The sequence below is a fragment of the Penaeus monodon genome, chromosome 5 (genome assembly GCF_015228065.2).
Source record: "Penaeus monodon isolate SGIC_2016 chromosome 5, NSTDA_Pmon_1, whole genome shotgun sequence".
Lineage (NCBI taxonomy): Eukaryota > Metazoa > Arthropoda > Malacostraca > Decapoda > Penaeidae > Penaeus > Penaeus monodon.
In genome coordinates this window covers 41,511,189-41,517,781 of record NC_051390.1, presented here as the reverse complement: position 1 = coordinate 41,517,781, position 6,593 = coordinate 41,511,189, and positions in this window count along the sequence as shown.

Below are 6,593 nucleotides of genomic sequence, written 5' to 3'. Positions count from 1 at the left end.
TAGGAAAATTTACAGTCCTTTACTATCGTACACCAGGCGAGTCACTATCGTTTCTGAGAAGGGACAATGAACAGCGATGGGTTGTCAACAACACAACCCTGACACTCCCCCCCCTCTCTCACTCCCCCCCCCCCCCTCTCTCTTCTCCCTCTCCTCCCCTCCTCTCTCTCCTCTCTCTCTCCTCCTCTCTTCTCTCTCTCTCCTATCCTCTCACTCTCTCCTCTCCTCTCTCTCTCTCTCCTCCTCTCTCTCTCCTCTCCCTCTCTCTCTCTTCTCTCTCTCTCTCTCTCTCTCTCTTTTTCTCTCTCCTCTCTCTCTCTCTCTCTCTCTCTCTCTCTCTCTCCTCTCTCTCTCTCTCTCTCCTCCCCCCCTTTCTTCCTTCCCCATGTCCCGGGAGAGATAGTTTCTATCATCGTAAAATAAGTCATTTTTCACGCAATCAAAGAAATGATATCTCTTTTTAAATAATTTTATTACCTAGTCCAATTTAGCAGAGAGCCCTTCCACTATTTAAACGCCATATCCGATTACAGTAACATGATCTATTTTTTCTTTTTTGCAAGTTTGAAATCTGTATGTCCATTAAACCTTCACACATATCAAAAGCTTTCATTGAAAAATCAACATTGCCCATGGATAGTAAAGGCATATATGATAGAAGTTTATGTATTCATTAGTTGCCTGCTTGTGAATTGTTTATTTTTCTCTATATGAGGGATGATTTTGAAATATATCTAGTATATTTCTGTTGCAAAGCACGACTACAATAGGAATATGACTTGTTTCAGGTTGCAAAATTTAGTGCACCGCCATAAAGATTCCATCCTTTGAAAATTCTCAAGGTATTGATGGCTTCAGTCTCTCTCTCTCTAAAAAAAGAAAAAGAAAAAAAAATGAACGGGAATTAGTCATTTTTATATTAGCATTATTAAATACATCTGTCGCAGATAGAAGTTAATCTTTGCTCTTAATTTTAGTAATTTGAATATATATATATATATATATATATATATATATATATATATATATATATATATATATATATATATATATATATATATATATATATATATAATCTTTTCAACATTATTTCATCAATCGAATTTCATACCAGTTGTAGATATTTGTGAAATTGTCGTAACTCTAAGGAAGCCACACATCAGTCTTCATGCACTAGACAAAAGTGTGGATATAGATCTTATCTTTCTCGGATTTTATACAGCAGGAAACTTTCTTCAAAGAGGACTTGACTCAGTTGTTTAATTATCAACGCCCTGAAAGCTGTAGCATAAAGCACTATGACCGATTTAGGTAAGATTCATTCATCTATGGTTTATATAAAACAAGAACAAGACAGTGTGATACTGCGACCGCAAGAATCAGGCTTGGATATAGATTGTATTGGCAAGTCAGTACAGTTAGTAACGTAAAAAAAAACTAAGTGTAAACTCTGTAATGAAGAATATAAGCGAACACTTGTACATCATATCTCAGAGTGTCATGTATTACAGTTTTTCAGACCTAGCATGAGGTAAGGAGAACTATGTAACTATGCCATATCATTTGATGTCTTAAAAGATTTACTTATGTCGTATCCTACATTTGGAATGTAGTATCACATGACCGCATATCAAATGTAGCAATGCCTTTCCACGCCCAAGCTGTATGCCGGCGTGGCGGATGAGTAGATAAGGGACTGTGTAATTGTTCCCTTCCTTTAACTGATATAGTACTTATCATAATAATTTTATAGCCTAAATTCAAATGTAATACCATTATATAATGTACCACAGCTTGCCCACGCCTGTGCAGTTAGCCAGGGTGGTAAATAAAGGACTAAACTAAACTAGACAAAAGTGCAGGAAATATTGCAATTGTCATCAGGATAAACGTGTATTGTGCAAAAGAACGAGGCCATAATATACATTTTGTGTGGATTCCACCGCATGTTGCAATCCCTAGGCATGACCATGCTGATCGCCTGGCAAAATCAGTATATGACATCAAATTGTGGATATAGATCTTGGAGTACCTCTTTCTAGGATTTCACACATCATTAAAACTTCCTTCAAAGAGAACTTGACTGAGCTGATTAATTCTCAACGGCATGAAAGCACTAGCATAAAGCCCTACGACCAGTTTACGCAAGATGTATTCATCTATGTTTTATGGAAAACAAGAACAAGACTGCGATATTGCGACCGCAAGAATCAGGTTTGGATATAGATTGTACTAGCAGGCCAGCACAGTTACAATGTCGAAGAAACTAACTGTGTAATGAAGAATATAAGCAAACACTTGTACAATATATCTCAGAGTGTAATGTGTTACGGCTTTTCAGACCACCTAGCATGAGATACGAACTATGTCATATCATCTGATGTCTTAGAAAATATACTTATGTTGTATCCTAAATTTGGAATGTAGTATCACATGACTGCATATCAAATGTAGCAATGCCTTTCTACGCCCAAGCTGTACGCCGGCGTGGTAGATGAGTAGATAAAGGTCTGTGTAATTGTAATTTTCCTTTAATTGATATAGTGCAGATAATATTAATGTTTTAGCCTAAAATTCCAATGTAATGCTATTGTATATTGCTATGATCATGCATCAAATGTAGCACAACTTGCCCAGGGTAGTGAATAAAGGCCTAAACTAATTTTTTTTTCTCTGAGTACGCATAACTACTTAACTTTTCATATCCTCTGATGTTTTAGACGATATACTCATGTTGTATCCTGAATCTGAAATATAATACCACAATATGAGAGCTATCAGTGCTTTCCCACGTACAAGCAGAATGCTATATGCTAAAGGGGTAAGTAGATGAAGGACTATGCAATTACTATTTTTTCTTATCTGAACAAATGCAGTTATGGCCTATATTTTCAATATAATGCCCTTATATAAGGCTATGAGTATGCATCAGATATCAACGATTGCCCACGGCCGTGCAGTTAGCCAGGGTGGTAAATAAAAACTTAGGTTACCACAACGGCAGAGGATGTGATATTAAGGCTGTGAGATTCTGTAAAAAAAGAAAAAAGAAAAAAAAAGAGAATAAAAGAGCTCCTTGCGATTTGACATAACATGATATATACAGTGAGATTGTGCAATATACACTATACATCACATAACAACCAACTGTAAATAAGAAAGTACCTATAATTTCGTTAATCATATCGTCACCGTACAGAAGGCAGTGGAGAGTAAGTAAACATGCATAACACAGAGCAGAATAATAATAATAATAATAATAAAAAAGATTAAACTAAAGTGTCTCTTTGATTTTACATTGGTGCAGCATTTCTCCGAAACGCATACTCCGAAAGTCCCTGGCTACAAGACGCATATTTGAAGCACTGGTTGCAGAGGGTGCATACTGCGATAGATGTACTTCCGCTATTGCTGGGGAAATGCCAGTTATAAAGTGGCAAAGGACATCTGGTTCAAACAAAGATCGTCCCAGTGCGTTCTCTCTACCCACACCAATATCTGTAGTGACCCAAATATAATGATGAAAATAGTATCTTTTTCTGCAGGACGTAGAATGACATTAACTAACTAACTAATTAACTAATTAACATCGTCATCGTCATCGTCATCGTCATCGTCATCGTCATCGTCATCGTCATCGTCATCGTCATCGTCATCGTCATCATCATCATCATCATCATCATCATCATCATCATTATCACCACCACCACCACCCCCAACATCATCACCATCATCATCATTAGATTTGACTCCTTGCAATGATAAAATTGCCTAGAGCCTACAAATGTCAGAGCCCGCTGGGTCAGTGGGATATGTTCATGTACGATCATGTGCACACATAGTCAATTTTCGATAAACTTTACCTCCTAACTCAGTTTCAATATATTCCTATAATAATATACTGCGTGAAACCAATCGGCGTTGTTTGTGCAGAGAAATCGGTTAACACAAGCTAATATCATTAGAAAAATATATTGGACTAGTTTTTTTATTACAAAAAATGCGATCCGTGTGTTTGTGAAATCAATGTTACATTCGGCTGACTAAAAATATTCAGTTTCTGCTCAGCTTTCCACCCTCCCTTTATCTTACTGAAAACAGAAAACGTGCCGTAATACTAATGCCGTTGCAACACTGCTTCACACGTATTGCCATTCAGAAAGTGTCACCTCCAGTGTCGTGGTGTGCCAGTTGGAACTGGTATATACATATATAAATGGATTTCATAGAAACTATACTAATACTTATGTTAAGTTTATATAGTTTCACTTAGAGGCTAAGGGCAGCATAAAACTTTCTAACATGGGTTCACAACCTTCTCATAATTCTAGGCCCCTGATGGATTGCCTAATGACTGTCTAACTAATTATCACAGACAGTCCTATAAGTTTCCGGAGTGAAAATGCACATGACAAGTCGGGAATGATTTTGGTCAGGCTGACAGGTTGGTGATTATACTGATTTTAAATACAACTAATGTACTTGAATGTACTGCCTTTGATCTGTCACCATCATCCTCTTAATCTCAGCATAATAACACTCTTGCTCATTGTCTAATTTTTCCATCATCATCACTATTGCTATTGTTCCTATGACTAAGCTACCACCACTATTACCGCTATTATTTCAACTTCTACTGTTATTACAACTACTATTCCCACATTTACTACTACTACTATACTATTACTACTATTGTTACTACTACATCGACGACTAGTAAAATACTCATGGTTATTGCTATAATTAAAATGGTAGTGGTGGTTATAGTGATGGTGAAGATAGTAGTAGTAATAATATCAGCAATTATTATTTTGATGATAATAATAATAATTATGAAAAAAAATAATGATGACGGTGATAACAATCATAATTAAAATAATAACAAAAATGATAACGACACACTAACAATAAAAACAGTTACGATGATGATCGTAATTACAATATTACTAGTAATTTACTCTCAATTATAATTAAAAAGTACAACAAGGATAATGAAACTGTATTATGATCATCCTAATATCAATAATACAAGGTAATCCACCTTATAATGATAACAATAATGATAATGATAACAATAATATTAATTATAGTAATAAAAATGGTAATAATGATAATGATAGTAATGATAATATTGATAACAATGATGATAGTTATTATGATAATAAAAATATAAGGACAATAATAATGATAATAATAATTGTAGTAATAATAATATAACAATAACAATAATAATAATAACAATAAAAATAATAAAATAATAATGATAATAAAATAATGAAAAAATAACAATAATGCTTTTGATGAAATAAATAATAATAATAATAATAGAAATAAAAAAATAAAGTAATTATACACTACTACTAATATAAGATAATAATAATATAAATAATAATAATAATTTTTGTAATAAGAAAATAATGAAATGATGATGTGATAAAATTATAAGATGATGATGATGATGATGAAAATTGATGATGAGGAGGGATGATGATGATGATGATGAGATGATGTGATGTATGTATGATGGGTTTATGATGATGATGATGATGATGTGATGATGATGATTATGATTAAAATAATAAAAATAATAATAATAATAATAATAATAATAATAATAAAAATAATAGTAGTGTAGTAGTAGTAGTATGTAGTAATAATAATAATAATAATAATGATAATAATAAAATATAAAAATAATAACCTTTTAATAGTACTTTAAAAAAACATAATAAAATAAAGATTAATGAAATATAAAAAATATTGGAAATATAATGATAGCATTTTAATAATACAATATTTTAGAAATTTAAAAAACTAATAAAACTATGAATTTTGACCATACCGTAGTAATAGGAAATAAAAATAAATTGTGAAATTTTGTACAAAAAAAACAAGCAGGTGACCATAAGAAAGGGAACCGGGAAAATTAAAAATGTTTCTTTTCCAAATATGATTTGAGATTTTTTGCTAAAAATAAGGGAAAATTTAAAAATTAAAAAGGGTTGTAATTCCATCCAAAAAATAGGAAGCAGGTAAATAAACATAAAATAAGAAAGGTTCAAAAAAAGTTATTTTTATTTTCTTAATCAAAAAAAGTTTTAAATTATTTTTTTCAAAGAAAAAATATTTATGGTTTAAGAAGAGGAAAATAGGACGGGAAATAAAAGGGAGAGACAAAGATAACAAAAAGGGAAAAAAAGAAGAAAAAAAGGTTTTTTAATTAAAAACCCCAAAAAATTTTTTTTTGGAGAAAGGGGAAAATAAATGAAAAAGGAAAGGGAAAAATTTTTTGGAAAGAAAGAGAGAGGAAAAAGAACGAGAAGGAGGGAGAAGAAGTGAAATAAGACAAAACAAGGGGGAGAGGAGGAGAGAGGGGAGGAGGGGAGGAGAGGAGGGAGAGAAGAGGAGAAAGAGAAGAGGAGAGAGAGAGGGAGAGGGAGGGAGAGAGAAGAGGAGAGAGAGAGGAAAGAGGAGAGGAAAGGAGAGAGAGAGAGGAAAGGGGGGGGGGGGGGGGGGGGGGAGGAGGGGAGAAAGAGAGGGGAGGAGAAGGGAGGAGAGAGTAGAGGAGGAGAGAGGAGGAGAAGGAGAAAAGA